The sequence below is a fragment of the Eubalaena glacialis genome, chromosome 16 (assembly GCF_028564815.1).
Source record: "Eubalaena glacialis isolate mEubGla1 chromosome 16, mEubGla1.1.hap2.+ XY, whole genome shotgun sequence".
Lineage (NCBI taxonomy): Eukaryota > Metazoa > Chordata > Mammalia > Artiodactyla > Balaenidae > Eubalaena > Eubalaena glacialis.
In genome coordinates, this window is record NC_083731.1 from 29,002,223 (window position 1) to 29,019,558 (window position 17,336).

Below are 17,336 nucleotides of genomic sequence, written 5' to 3' on the forward strand. Positions count from 1 at the left end.
CTCTCTTTCTCAGATCGTTCCAACAGCTGTGTCATATCTGAGTCTGTTTCTGATGCCTGCTTTGTCTCCTCAGATTGTGTTTTTTCTTGGCTTTTTGCATGACTCGTAGTAGTTTGTTGAAAGCTAGACATAATGTACCAGATAATAGGAACTGAGTGAAAAAGGCCTTTAATGTGAGGTTTTCTATTGATCTGCTTTAGAAGTTGGGCTGTGTTTAATATTTGCTGTAGCTGTGGGTTCCAGAGACTTCAAATTCCTGTAGCATCCTTGATTTTTGTCTCCTCTATTGACTTGGTATTTCCTAAGTACTCTTCTTTAGAGAGTCTGAGCTTTGCAGCTTTCAGCTATAACCCACTGTTGTCATATGAGAGCCCAGTTTATGTGGCTTCTGTTCCAGGGAAACAGGTATTGGCTGCTTCCTCTCTGGATTTGCCTGTCTCTCCAGATTTTGGTGTGATAGTTTGCCCTGTGATTTCAGTTCTCTGATGGGTCCAAGAAAAGGTTTTGGTTTTCAATTTGTTAGGCTTTTTCTTGTTTTAAGGAAGGCAGTAATGACTTCTAAGCTCTTTACAAATGTTCGAGCTGAAAACAGGAGTCCACATTTCTGTTTTAGGAATCAGCAAGTAGGTGTATTTGTTTAATTTGTTTAATCAAAAAGAGCCCAAATGATTGTTCCAAGATCTTCCTGGGGTTTTTCCGTTTTTCTTTTGTTTTTAGCAACATCAGGAAGGATCTATATATTTTTAAAGCTAAAAATTAAGTCAGTCATACAAAGCACAAAACGCACACACACATCAGTAAAGCCATCAGTCCCTGAGATCCAAGATATCAACACAAGACAGTACTACCACAGCCCCCAGCTCTAATCCAGCAGGCTTCCAAGACAAAGAGCATTGGGTTCGCAGTAACCCTAAGGTATTCACTCAGTCATTCAATAGCTGCAACTTCTCCAAGATCTCACACGTGGAAATTTTCCTACCAAATCTCAACCTTCAGTTTACCAACTCCACTTATTTACCCAAGGCAGCTATAGCAAAAGTGGTTTATTCCTGGCTTTTTAAATCCAATCCCACAGCCTAGTAGTTCGGCCAAATTCATCCTAGCTTCTGACATTGGCTCCCACCCAACTTGCAAGCACCAATCCTCTAAGGTCTAGCTTAAGTGGATGACTTGCTGTTCACTAAAATATGCTTTGGCACCTTTATTCATACTGCTTCCACTGCCTGGGAATACTACTCCTTCCACTCTACCTTTTGAAATTCCGTTCATCTTTTAATTAATGAAAGCAACTTCATTAATCTATCAACTGTATGTGAGTTTCTGTCTTTGAAGAACACAGCCCTTTATTTATACCTCTATTATGCACTTACCATACTCTCTGCCTTTTATCTAAATTTAGGTTCACCTTCTTTATCTCCTCTGGTAAGTGAGCTCTAATTTCTTTTAAAATGTAATTTATATGTGGTGCCTTGTACGTTGTAAAAAATTGTCCATCTAATGCATGAAGGGAGGAGATAAAGTTTGTGCTGGGAGCAGTGAGTTCTTAAAGCCCACTGAATGATATAATCTCAGAGTTGATGGGAATCTCACATGTCCGAGGCAGCATATTAGATGGATGCATTCAGAGAATGGATCCTACTGATAACCAGGCCCCTACTTTAGATTGACTCAATATCCAGGGCCAAGAATTCTCTAACACTTTTTGAATAACACTCCCTTTGGAGCATCACGGCTTATGCTGGGGCTCATTGGACATCTTTCTGCCCACTCATACAACCTGGTAAATATTCCAATAGTTTACTCCCATAAGATTGGTATTTTAGCCTCCAAAAGATCTGGGAGTTTGAAATTTTACAGATGTCACTTTGCAGTCTGTCCTCCTGACTGTTTAAGTGTGAAATGAGACAGATCGTTCCATGAGCTTCACTATTTAGATTCTAAGTGGCCATTTAGCCAGAGTTTGACCATCTCCAATGTTAGGGCTTCACTTTCTCAGGTTTTCTGAAATTTCCTGTGTCTCTCCCAAACTTGTTTCGATGTAAAAGAAAAGGACTGTATTACAGAAATTTAACAAAGTGCTGGTGGCTGTCTCTTTAGAAAACAATTTTCTTAAAATTTTCTAGAGACTTTCTAGAAAAATCTATTTACTTATTCAAAACTCTAGCATCCTAACTCAGGATAGTGGATATATTTCTGATCGCTGAAGTCAAGAAATAAATAAATAATGAAACGTAAAAATCCATGGAGGAGAAACTAAGATAATGAAGGGGAAGTTGAGGCTTCCATAAGGAAAGGTCAAAAATAATTAGAGCTCATAAAATCAGGAATGATAAAGCCTGAGAGGAGGATGAGATAAAAATGTATAAAACCATTAAGTTATTGAATAGAGAAAAAAAAAACATGGCTGAATGACTAAATTTTAGAACAATAAAACTGGGGAACATCCTTTAAAGTTTGATTAAAATCAAAAGCAGTACTATTTATGAAATACTTAAGCTGGTAAAACTACGTCAGTACACCTCCATGAAAAATTAAATAAGCTAAAGAAAAGGAATAGATGAGTTCCATAGATTATAAAGAGAAAAATGAAATCCTTGAGTATGTAAGAAACTTCCATTGTCATGGAAATTACCCGAACAGTAAGACTTCTTTAATGCCATGAGTTTTAACAATAGTCAAGCCTCTACAGAAGATTTAATATGATGAGATATGTATAATCTAATATGTTCAAGTTTGTCTGTATATTAGAGATAATTTAGGTAAATCACTGTTTCTCAATTATCATATCTACACAGCAAAATATTGCTCTACAGGACAGGGTTTTGTACATTTTCAGGCAGTTAAATCAAAGAATAGCTTTTGTAAAAGAAAGAGGAATATTTAACTAGAGTGTAAAACTACAATATGTAGCAGTTGCAGAAGTCAGGAATTGATTTCTATTTTAGACTGACTGATGTTGCCTTAAATGGCAGGCAAACCATTTCCAGCAAAAAAAGAACTTTTACCCTAGCAATAACTATTTAAGCAGATTTTTGCAAAAGCGTAATACTCCCTGAACTAATATTATTCATATAATTAGTGTAAAATAATTTAAGAATAATCAAGTCTGTTAGGAAAAAGATTTGTATAATTAGGAGAACAAATAATGTTTCCTTAAATAACAATGTTTCTGAAAACACCTTGATTCTCAATTTCCTTTTTCCACTGATTTCAATTAATAGAAAAAAAACCTTACTGATATTTTTGTTTTTACCTGCATGTTAGATGTGGATAAACATAGTCATTACTAAGACTGGGTGCATTATTAATTCTTTGTATAGTGATGTCAGTTGGCCTTTATTTGCTGTAAACATTACTGAAAAATTATTCAAATTTTCACCCTTATTAATCAGTGCAATATGATCTAATCAAAGAAAAAGAGAAATATTATGAAAAGCCTGTTTGACTTATCTGAGACATATGTATAACCTAGTGGCTAACGAGTAGGCACTGGACTCAGGTTTCTTGGGGGGTTTTTTTGTTTGTTTAATTTTTATTGGGGTATAGTTGCTTTGCAATACTGTGTTAGTTTATACTGCACAGCAGAGTGAATCAGCTATATGTATACATATATCCCCTCTTTTTTGGATTTCTTTCTCATTTAGGTCACCACAGAGCATTGAGTAGAGTTCCCTGTGCTATACAGTAGGTTCTCATTAGTTATCTATTTTATACATAGTATCAATAATATATATATGTTAATCCCAATCTCCCACTTCATCCCACCCCACCCCACCCTTGGTATCCATACGTTTGTTCTCTACATCTGTGTCTCTATTTCTGCTTTGTAAATAAAATCGTCTATACCATTTTTTTTAGATTCCACATATATGCATTAATAAATGATATTTGTTTTTCTCTTTCTGACTTACTTCACTCTGTATGACAGTCTCTAGGTCCACCCATGTCTCTACAAATGACCCAATTTCGTTCATTTTTATGGCTGAGTAATATTCAATTGTATATATGTACCACATCTTCTTTATCATTCCTCTGTTGATGGACATTTAGGTTGCTTCCATGTCCTGGCTATTGTAAATAGTGCTGCAGTGAATATTGGGGTGCATGTGTCTTTTTGAATTATGGTTTTCTCTGGGTATATGCCCAAGAGTGGGATTGCTGGGTCATATGGTAGTTCTATTTTTAGTTTTTTGAGAAATCTCCGTACTGTTCTGCATACTAGCTGTATCAATTTACATTCCCACCAACAATGCATGAGGGTTCCCTTTTCTCCACACCCTCTCCAGTATTTATTATTTGTAGATTTGTACATATGTATAACCTAGTGGCTAATGAGTAGGCACTGGACTCAGGTTTCTTGGGTTTTTGAAACCAGCTTTATCTCTGTCCAGCCTTCAGCAAGTTATTTAACCTCCTTTCCCCTGAAATTTCTCATGTGGAATTAGCCATCTCTCAGAGTTGTTGTGAGGATTAAATGAGATAATACAGAACAACAGAAACAGGGCTTGGTTCATTATAAACACAGTAAACATAAGCTAGTATTATTATAGGCTTTTCCTGTTAATATTACCACACAGTAGTGAAGTCCCTTATACAATAATCTTAAAATTGTGTCAAATTGTATCATAACATTGACAAAGTCTTTTATTCTTCGGTCTCTTTTCACGGATGTTCATGAAACCACAACTTAATACTTAACTGACCTTATAACTCTATACTCAAAATGGTATTGTACACAATGATGTTGTATTCCCAGCAAGGATTTTTGCTTTATTTGAGCATTAGTTCAACAAATATTGATTGAGCATTTACCATGTGCCAATTGGATTCCAGGGTGTAAAACAATTGTCCCTGTCCCTACTGTACATACTTAGAAGGCTTCCAATAACCAACAACTCTTATCCCTTTTTAAAAATTTTAAACCATGATTCTTGTTGTGCACTGAATGTTTGTGCCCCCTCACCCCTGAAATTCATATTGAAGTCCCAACCCTCAGTGTGATGGCATTTGGAGATGGAGTCTTTGGTAGGTAATTAGGTTCAGATAAAGTCATGAGGGTGAAGCCCCCATGATGGTATTAGTGCCCTTATAAGAAGAGGAGGAGACACCAGATCTCTCTCCCTCTCTCTCTCTCCTCTCTCGCCCCACCATGTGAGGATTTGGTAAGAAACTAGCCCTCTGCAAGCCAAAAAGAAAGCTCTTATCCGAACACAACCATGCTGGCACCCTGATCTCAGACTTCTAGGCTCCAAACTCCGAAAAATAAATGTCTGTGTTTAAGCCACCTGGCCTATGATATTTTGTTATAGCAGCCTGACCAGACTAAGACATTTCTGTTCCACCTTTCCTAACCCAATTCTGGTAACCTGTGCACCCTCATTTAACCTGCTTAAGAGAAACATCCTCATCTATAAAATAGAAATGAGGTTGCTGGGAGAAAAATGAACTAGCAAATGTGAAAGAATCTTGTGAACATCATGCAAGTATTAGTTATTTGATATAACACTAAAAGAATTTTGACATTTTATAAACTAAACATCAACCAATTAAGATAGTGCAATTCAAACAGTTGTGTCTCCTCGTGAACGCTGGTCGTTTCTAGATATTTATTTTCCTCAGAGAGAATAGACAAACCCACCGTGGCACCTCTCTCTCCTAAGAAGTTTTTCTTCCAGAAATAGTGTCTATAGAGGCTGAAAACAAACAAAATTTTCTCCAATGGACTTTTCAATTACCATTACACTGTGCCTCGGGGCTGCTTCTTCAATGTCTTCCTTTCCTGGTCTTCTCTGACTACTCTCCTTCCTCTTGGGCCATCCCTTCTCAGTCTTTTTGTGGGCTGGCTTCAGCACTCACTTCCCATAGCCACCCTGGATGAAAGCATCCAAATTAAATGCTGATAAGTCTCAAACATTTATCTGCATCTAAGATATGAGCTCCAGACTCACACCTCCAATTTTCACCCAGACATCACACCTGGATATCTCCCAGACATCTTCAATTAAACTAGTCCAAACCTGAACTTACCATCTTTCCCCCCAAAATTCCTGGGCTTCCTCTCTTAATGAATGATGCTAAACATGCACCCAAGCCAGAATTACCTCCAGACTCCTCATTCCCTTCAACTCACATACAGAGACCGCATCTTGTGAGCTCTGAGTCATAAATGACTTTCTCAATTTCCATCCATCTCCTCTCCAAATATTTGAAGCCAAAGTCTCTTCATCTTGCTCAGGGACTGTGATAATTTTAGCCGAAGTGCTTTCTGTGCATCCTCACTTACCCCCTCACATACACACATCCAATCCGTCCTTCACTTGGCTTGGAATGAGATTTTCTGATACTAATATGCTCATGACACCAAATGTGAGTTCACATGCTCCCCAAGTCTAAAAGGTAAACCATAGTCTTCTTAGGTTGGTGTATTGGAGCCTCCATGATCCTTCAGATCTCACCCTTATTGCCCTCAATGCCCCTCTTCTATTCTGTATTCCAGCCATACTGACACTGAAGCTCCCCAGGTACCTTTGGAAATTTTATATCTTTGAGAATTTTATCGAGTCTCCATTTTTCTGAAATTTCCTATCTTTCTTTTCTGCCTGGAACTCAGCTCCCTTATGATCGTCCCTATTAAAAAAATTCTTAAACTTCTTTCTGTTAGAATTAACCATTCTCCCTTTTCTGCCTTCTCTCTGATGTTTCACACCTTTATCACATGCCTACCATGAATCTCTTTTATGGCAATAATAACATCTGATCCCCCTCTGTATGTTCAACCTCTGGTGCCTAGCGTAGTACCCAGAACCTAGAGGTGAATCAATAATTGTTTGCTTATTCATTGCTGGAGTAAGTTAATGATGAGATAGCTGTAGTAATGGTGAATATCAACATGAAGTGCATTACATAAGAACATGAGTCTGTACACAATTTTAAGTCCAACGTGTTACCGTAATTTAAAAGAATGCCTAACAAAGAGAATCATGTATGTTTGCTGAGTGCTCACATTGTGCAAATCCTTTTCCATCATCATCTCATTTAATTTGCACAGCAATTCTTTAAGATAGACATTCTGGAGCACCTAAAATATACAAAGCATTTTTTCTCATTCATGACTTCATTTAATCTTCCCAACAAAGTTGTGAAGAAGGTATTATTTTGACAAATATACAAATGATAACATTAAAGCTCAGAGAGATTAGAAAATTTGCTGAAGGTCATAGAAGTTAAAAGTCCCCAATACAGTATTCCAACCTACTTTTCTACCCACCAGAATAAATGTTCCACAAATTAAATTTTGAAGTTTATCTATCCACGATATCCACGGGTGTTTTGAAATGGGCACAGGAGCTGCTAGCATCTTAAGATCACCACAGAAAAAATATTTCCATAAAAGGACATTTGCAGAACATTTAAAACAGCCCTGTCACCAACACTTCTTAAATATATATAATGCCACTCAAGGGAAATTTGCATGTTTTAATACGTGGCAAAACATCAAAGTTTGCTTCTTTAATGTGATGTATTCTTTAGTTGGTCATGACAGATTTATTACAACTGGATGTTTTCCAGAAGTCATTATGCCTCCTGACTTATTCATTTGCTTTAATCTTGGAGAGATTTGAATTGAACTCTAAATTTGTGTTACTAAAACATTAAAGTTGAGTTCCGCCTACAAAGGGATTAAAAGAAAAACTGCTTTGACCAACACCAATCATTGGAATGATTCACTTAGTATTTTTGGTTTTGATTGTATATATTGTCTTTTTCTATAAGTATGTCAGTGGAAGCTGTGAATAGACCTTGACATGCACTGTCAATATGAGCATGATCAAAACCTTTGGAGAAGAGGGTGGGATTGCAGTCAGATGGACTTAGTCTCAGATTCTCCATCCATCACTTACTTGCTCTATGTCTGTAGGCCCAGACTTACTTTCTCTTTGCATTAGTTTCCTCATTTTGAATGCTGGGAAATACCTACTTCACAGGGTTTTTAAATAAGATTTTAATAAAGTCATACACATAGAGAAATTAAGTAACTGATGTGTCATTGAGATTTCACTCAATAAATGAAAACTATTGCTACTAGTATTGTTTTAAATAATAAACCTTGTTAAATAAATAATAGAGATTGATGTTTCTCCTGTCTTTTTCACATGTCACTATGTAGATATGTTCTGATAAATTAGATCCAAGGAGAGACACTGAAAAGATTAGGAAATAGGTGAAACTGTCTATGATGTGCACTTTACTTCAGAGACTTTGAGCATCTTCAATCCCCGGAATCCTTGTTTCATCTGTTCATGTTTGTACCTTCTTCAGCCTTCCTTTCTGAGACAGTGTCAAAAATTCAGGACTTCTGTCTCCACCCTTGGGTCTATTCCTTCCCTGTTCTTAACTGACTCTTTCTTCACATTTTTCTGATAATCTAATTTGCCAAGATACTTATGTCTGTGTTATAAAATTGGAATCGGATGTTATTTCGTCTTTTTTTTATCTATACAAACAGAATTGAGTCTTTCAGGAAACAGTTGTATAAAAATTAGTCTGTGAGCTAATGCTTCTTACTAAAGAGAACTTTTATTGTATGATTTGACCTACTCTAGCCAATGTATTTAACTAGAGATAACTATTATTAGATGAAAGGATATTTAACTCCTATGTAATAATAACACAGAGACTACTTCACTTCAAGTAGACATAACTAATCATCTTATATTTTCAGAACAGACAAGCCACATGTGGTCAATTCATTTTTTTCCTTCAGCTCTTAGGAGAGGAATGGGCAGAGAAGATACTGAGAAAGTAGTACAGATTTCCTAAAGATCAGAAACCTGGAAGTGCAAACAAATATCATCTATTTAAATAACTCAGACAGTCCAAGAAGGAAAATAAGCTGCTTAGAGTAGCTAAGGGAAGTAGTCTGAAAGTTTGATGCTAACTTGCTCCAAAGACTTGGCAGCTAAATTCTAATCATGACAAAGAGTTGGCTCAAAGACATGTTTCAGGGTGAGTTAATAAACAAACATCCTGATGGACAGAAAAAACTAAGATTATGGTTAAGTCTTATTACTAAGCTAGGAATTAGTGACCAAGTTCTAAATACTGCCTACGTTCTTACTTCTTTAAATATTTGTTTTATAAGATGGTATTCTATGCTCTTTATTATTTTCTCTGTTCAGATTTTTAAATAAGTTTATTTTTCAATTTTATAAGCAGAAGACAATTTACCATTGTATTTTGTATCTGAGAAAAATCACACACCTTGTATTGTGGGTCACAAAACCTGTACAGTGTGTGTACTGAGAATTCAGAATAAAATTCTAAGATGATAAGGAAAATTTCCACCTGAAAATTACTTAATATAACCCTTTGTAGGAATTTTCACAAGAGTTCCCTGACAGTGGAATTCTCAACATCTCCCACGCAGACCAGAATTTTCCAAATGTCATTTATATGCTAAAATTTTGTGACAGGTCAGGTCTCTGAACCCTCATCACAACCTAAGTATAGCTACCCACTCTTCAAGGTGGGCCCTGATCAAAGGCACCAAATTTGTGATTGGACAGAGTTTTCCACCACAAGTGAAAACGAAAGATACAGATAGAACCTTCAAAATCAAAAAATCCAAAGGAAAATTTTCAAATATAGGACCTAACAAAGAAGCTGTCAAACACGAGGATATTTGGCATCACGTAAACTGATTACCTTGGAGATAAACTGACATTTTTCATCAGCATATTTTAGTGAGTAATCAGAGAATACACAGAATTCAGGCCTGGAAGAAATTCTCATTTAACTCAACATGTACCCAAATTCCATAGCCAACAGTAAGAGATAACTTGCAAGCTAGGTTTTCCCAGATAAGAAATGATTACTCCAAATGACATGGCATATACTCTAACCTAGAATAGGTAGAGAGAAAAAGATGTGAAAGGAAACAGGAAGTAGTATTCAAAGAAGTAGTGTTCAATGAAGAACACTTGCATAAATATTTACAGTCTGAAAAGACATTCAGAATGTTGTGGGGTTTTTTTTTATGTATATAAATGAATGGATGAGTGAAATGAATGCATGAATTATATTCAATTCAACAAGAATTTTATTAGGAATTTAAGCATCAAGGAAAAGAATTATTATATGGAGGAAAAGTTATGAATAAAAAGTGTAGCAAACCATTCCGCCCTCAGATATTAGATGTATTTTAAAAACTAGTAACCAAGCACCATCGCTACTGCACTGCCTGCTGGCCCCTGCCCCCAATCAGGGCAACCCAGCATCAAAGCAAAAAATAAAAACATCTTAAGAAAATCTTTTCCCAAATAACAAAGTAACCTGAGCATTCATTTCTAAAGAGCAAAATCAGTGTCTCATGACAGTGTCTAAATCCTTGTAAAGCAAATTCTTTTCTGGTAATAGATATATTGCTATTGTTTACTAAGTGTCTCTTCCCCTTCACCCACATCAGCATCACTGGCCAGTTAACATGGTCCTGTAAGCCAGCTGAAGAAGTTTACCCAAAGTACCTTGGTTTTCTATGTATCCAATAAGCACTTAGCTGTAAATAGGTGGATTTTTCTGAATGTAACCACATACCTCCTTAATGAGAAAGACATTAATATATAATGTATTTTCACTGTTTACTATAATTTGGACTTCAGTTTACATTTGATTGTAAACAATCTAATTTCTATTAGCATGTCAATTACGTGTATGTCTATGTTACGCACACATATAGATATGCATATGAGTATATATGTTATAAATATTTATATATGGCTATGTAAAAAATAACTCACTTTACAAAAAGGGGTTGCTTTTCTTTGAATCTAAATCAGAATCACTTCAATTTTATAAACAATAGTCTACAACAGTGTTTCTAACCCTTTCGAATATGATATTAATACTTACAATGTTAATATATGTCTTAAACACTTCCTCCATATGACAGCAATTTTGCTTCTCATATCTGTGGATTGAGACCGCACATAATGACATAGAACTGCCATGGATTCAATGGTTTTTAAAAGTGCTCTCTCATTCTTTGAATACAATTACATATTTTTTGAAATCAAAGTTAATTCAGGTACTCATTCAATAAGTACTTACTAACTGTATTAGTTATCTATTTCTATGTAACAAATTACCCCAAAGTTTAACAGCTTAAAATATCAAACATTTATTATAGCAAATAGTCTCTGAGACCAAGAATCTAGGAGTGGTACCGCTAGACAGTTATGACCCAGGGATTTCATCAGCCTGTAGTCAAGCTGTTGACTGGGAAGTTAGTCATCTGAAGCTCGACTAAGTTTATGAGATCCACTCCCAAGCTCTGGCTCATGGCTGTTAATAGACCTCAGCTTCTCATTAGCTATTGGCCAGAGCCTTCAGTTTTTCTATAGGAAGAGCATCTCTACATGAATGCTTGTAACATGACAACTGGCTTTCCTCAGATCAAGTGAGGAGTGAGACGAGAATATGTATGTGTGTGTGTGTGTGTGAACACAGAGAGAGCGAAAGAGACATAGAAGAGAGAGAAGAGAGAAGATGCAGGGTCTTTTATAACCTAAACTTGGAAGTCACATACTATGACTTCTGTCACATTCTATTGATAACACAGATCAACACATCAACCCTGGTACAATGTAGGAAAGGACTGCACACAGATTTAATACCAGGAAGCAGAGATCATGGTGGACCATCTTGGAGACTGGCTGCCACAGTAACTAACTGCGTACTAATTAAAATATATTCTAAACAACACATACTTCTAAAACCAAAATATAAGAGTCCTTCATAAGCTTTCTACACACTTCACACCCCCAATATAAATATTATAAATGATTTGTTGTCTATAGTTTAAAATTTTTCTTTATGTTTTTACATATAAGCATGTATGTGCATGTGTGCATGCTCATGTGTGTATATAATTCATAAAAATATTCAGGAGCTACACATTCTGTTCTGAAGCAGACTCTTCCATACAGCAATCTATTGTGAACATCTTTCCATATAGATCTATTGATACTTTATTCAATCATCAATGACTAAACAGTATTTCCTACTATGGATGTAATAAAATTATGTTGTAACCAATTTTTTAATGGTTGCATGTAAGTTGCTTCTAATTTTTTCTCCACTGCAGTTTACTTCAATAAATTTTTGCATTACAGTAATCACAATAGCATTCACATACATTTGAAATAGAAAATCAGAAAATTCAAGTAATATTTTTTCCAAAAGAAAAAAAGCCTAGCATTCCATGAAGGGTTTTTTTCAGTTAAGTTTTAGAGACATTAGCCATATATTTCTATATTTCCAACCTCTGATACACACCTAAGCATATTTGTTCAAAACCTGCCCTGTTTGTATGTATGCATATGGCCCCTGATCTCAAAGGACCTACAATCTTTGGTGGTGGTAGTGATGGTGGTGGTGATGACTTGGTGGTGTTGGTGATGGTGGTGGTGATTAGGGTGTGGTGATGGTGATTATAGTGGTGGCAGTATTAGAAGTAGAGAAAATTGTTGGATACATTGAGGCAGACAAGCAAACAACAATCTCAATATAGTGTAATAACTGTTGTGATAAGAAAGCCCTTAGGAGGCCTAATCTATTGCAGCTTTGGAAAGTCTTCCTTATTAAAAAATTTCATATTAATAAAGACATGAAGGAGATAGGTTAGCCAGGTCATCTGAGTCAGCCATCATTCATTGAAAAACTAATTTCTGTTTCCAATCCTCCTACTATCAGTTCACACACACAAATTCATTCTTCAATCCCCTAATATTTGACAGAGATAAGCACCTCCTCTCTGCCACCAGGAAAGAGATATGCTGATGGCTAACCATCTTTAAATTTTGGTAATGTATTCACTTATCAATATTCACTGAAAACCTACCATGTGTCTGTCACTGTTTAGGCACAGTGAACGTGGTAATGAATAAGAAAGAAAAAGTTCTTGTCTTTGTAGGCTTATATTCTAGTGGAGTAAGACAGACAACTGTCAAACAGAAAGGTGTACAATCTGTCAGAATAAGAGGGGGCAAGTCATGGAATAGAATTTACTTTTGTATCAGTCATAACTATTTTTGACTACTATGCTTCCTGAAAGATGCTCTACTGAACATAATTTGGCAAAAAGAGGAGTTTTTTCGTGTTCCTCTATTTTAACCCTAAGGAAAGGGAAGGTTATGGCTAGACCTCAAAAACAAAAAACAAAAAACAAAACTAGGTGGAGGGATTCAAAGTCAGTAGAGCTCTTCCCCACCCTTTTTGGGTAGCTGGTGAAATTCTCCTAACTGTGCACTGACCCCTGCCATTTGAGAGACACCACTAACATCTGCTGTGAAAGAATGTTTCCCTGACATACTATAAAACAAAAACAAAACAACTATGAGAAGGACATTGATAGGACAGTAGGACAGCTTGGGTCTGGTACCTCCCCACCAATCGGCTTTGGCCAGCAAGGCTGTCCTATGGTACAAACATTTGTCTCATTGCGGGTACAACGCTGCATAATTAAGACAGAGGAAGAAACCTCTATGGGTCAGGAAGCTTCTCCAAGAGTATCATTTATAAGCAGCTTGATTAAAAGTTGTTGTTGTTTAATATAACTTCTCATATAAAATTTGAAAAATTCCTCACCAATATAAGGAAAGGAAGATTTGGGGGCATGACTTTAAACATAAACTCTAATAAAACTGAGCCACTTCATCAATGGCCTTACAATACTTGAAGTTTCATTTGATTTTAGTGTCAATTATCCATGTAAGTATTTTAGATGTTGTATTAAAAAATAGAAATCTGGCTTTACATAATGGCTTTACGAAAACAGGCTGGAATTATCTTAGTCAACAACAACATCATGACATTGGGCAGCAACTATTTAGATGCTGCTTTTCAAAAATAGCATCTGGAGACTGAATTTCAGTTTCTCTTTGGCTTGCAAAAATCAGTATTTTGCTGCTAAATATAGGCCTATGTATAATACACATTTAGAGTTTGGGTCTTTACCTTATAAGGTAAAAATAGGTGTAGAAATGTCATAAAATAGATAGTGCTCCAAATTCCACTGGCACCAATAACAAGACCCAGCTGTGCATGTTAAACTCCTCAAAGACTACACTTTAAGCACTGCATGCGTTTAGCCAAGTCTCATTATTGCTGAGAACATCTCAGAACTGCTAAAAGTTCTATTTTGGCACATAACAGATGTATCAGTAAATGCTGGATTTTTCTAAGTAGCGTTCTGCATATACTTATGAGAAGTTAGTATGTTACAAACTATCAAAATTTCTGACATGATTTTGGCCTCAGATCTGCACTGATGGATAGTACATGTCCACCAACATGGAAATTTCTACCCGAAACCATTTCTCCATCACAATGCTATTGTCTTCCAGAGAACAAACAGCCAAAGAAAGTAGAAATCATTTATGCTAACTTGTGGTGCCATGTTACAGATGTTTAATAATATTAAATATAAAATGTTAAAGTATTCTGAAGTAAAAATTAGAACTGACAGCCCAATGAACCAGTTATTTATACACTCCTCTCCAAAAGTAGCTTACTGGAGCACACTTCTTATATGAAAGTACATATTAAGAACTTACTGGAATAAACAAGGCAACTGAATCTATGTAGCTCTAACTCTGTAAGTGATGCAAAATCAGCATCTATATAACTAATTTTCACAGTTTTCAGTTTTCTTGGCTGGTTTTCAAGTGGTTATCATTGAATTGGTCATAAAGACAATGGCCATGTCTTTGAAGACCAGTTAAACTATCACTGAGATGGTCAGACTTGCTCACTTCTGGTCATCATATAGTTGACCATCAAAAGAAAGCAATTCAGCACAACAACCAGGGATTGCATAAACTCAGCTGTCAATCAATCATACATGTGTCAATTCTGTTAGAAGCAAGCCTCGCCAGAGAGACTCCATCATGCAGTGTCCCCACCTTAATACTTACCTTCAAGCAACCAGAAAATGTATTAATAATAAAAATGATCTCTGATATTTCTAGATGGTCAGTTTATCCCAAGCACTATTCTAAATGCTTTACAAACTGTAGAATTTAAATTTTACAGTGGAGTCACTATTCTTATTCTCCCTTTTACCCAGGAGATACATCGAGGTAAAATGATTCACGTAAGGCTTTTCGGCTAGGTAAATAACCAGGATTCAGAGTTGCCAAGGTCCATGCTCTTTTACCTTTTCCAGGCTACCTCCCTTGTAAGGGGACATGAGTCTCTCCTTTTTCTAATCCAGAGGTTTAAAAAGAAGATTGTTATCAAGAAGGTATTGGAAAATTTGCCTGCCATGTACAAATATGTCTTCAGGTCATTAAGAAACATCTAGCCCATATAAGAATTAAGAGAGTTGATATCTCATGGTTCTAAGATAGATAGATCAATCTCAGCCAAAAAATAATAGCAAATAAACCAAAGAAGGGGAAGTCTTCTAATGTACTTTTTAAAAAATAAAGGCCACCTAAAGAGAACAGGAGCTGTGTTATTAGACCAAGCTGAAGCCAATGTAACATCACTAAGTATCAAAGAATATTCACACATATGTATAGATGAAAAGTACACCTACCATGACCAGATCGTAGATATTTATCTTACCCTTTTCCCCTACATCATATTAGTGACTGTTTAGGGAGATCGAGTCCTGTATATTTTGGTCATCTCATTCATATGCTCTGAGGATTTCTAATAATCAAAACAATTCATGGTACTAGGCCCACATTTCATTTGCTCATGCAAAACGAACAATCCCTTTGCATGATTATTTCCATTGTCAGTCACTTCCAGAAATCTGTTGTAACAAGCAGCATAGTGACAAGTACAGGAAATGAGTCACTCACCTTTTGACCTTCTTCAGTGTCTGCACCTAAAATTTCAACCTGATACATGTTTGAATACAACTGAAAATGCTTCAGTCATTATTGCTTTGTATCTTCTGCTAATGGCCTGGGCTTGAAGTAAGTTTGATACTTACAGAAATTAATTTAACAGTTGGGGATTGGAAGATGAATATTGTTAAATTAAGCATTAGAAATATTTTAGTTCTTCTTAAATAATTTGGTGAAAATGTTACCAAGACAATGACATTTTGCCTTTGCTTCTTATCCCTTGAGCAAATTCAGCTTATCCCTAGAGTAAAGGTAAGGATCGCATTGTTCTCAGACTTGATCTTCTCTAGACTTCCGAGAAGGTGTATTATGTCTGGAATTCCAAGGGAAGGGGCCATTTTTGTTTTTCAGGCAAATCCATTTGCATTTGTATATTTCAGATTGAATAACTTAAATACGTGTTTTTAGAGCTAGTTTTAAGCCAAACACATTGTTGATGCCTTCAGTGGTAAACCTTTTCAGGAAAAGACATTCCTTTTGGAAACAAAGCTCCTTAAAATATCATGTACTTTAGCTAATTTTACACCAGAAAACACTGTCATGAAAAAAATATATAAAATATTTGGTAACAATACCACCCTGTGGTAAACAAAAGGGATGAAATATTTCCTCAGAATATTTCTTGGTGGTAAAGATCAGGTCATTTTGTTCTTGACATAAGACAGTGGTTAACATTACAGATTTGAAAATATGATGATATATTATAGTCATATATAATATTAAATCCACACATATATATATATAAATAAAAGTGGTATTTTATTTACCTCCCAAATTTTATAAGACAAAAGATTAATTTAACTGTTGTCTTCTTGCTTGCATATAAAAGATTGAATATACCTAAGTAACAATAACCTTTTTCTACGAATACTTGACTCCCTCACAAGGTATGGATTATTCATTGTGAATATCTAGATGGATGGATGGTTGGATAGAGGGATGAATGGATGGATAGATGGATAAAGTTAGAAGAAAAGAAATTGTGAAAGTCTAAAGATGTTATAGCTCTTACTCAGGATAAATTTTATCCAAAGCACCGCAGTGATAATAATCATTTACCTACTTTTTCAACTACCTTGGAATTGGAAAAATATCATGAAAACATTTCTATGAAGTTCCTGATTGTCTATTTCACCTAAATTCCACGGCTAGTCTCTTACCAAATGGTCAAAAAGGGGAAATTTGTCTTAAATTTGTCTTGAGCACTCCCACCCTTGTTAACCCTTGACCTAGTTTCTAGACACAGACTTCCCCAATCCTCACATCCCCCCAGATGGGTCTGTTAATACCCTTCTTGTGCAATTTCAGGCCTTCCCAGTTTCTACACGAATCCAGAACAAGTTCTGAGTCCAACAATACAGTTCAAGAGTCCAACCCTCAACCTACCTCAACTTGAAAATCTCTGAACTTACTCAAGCT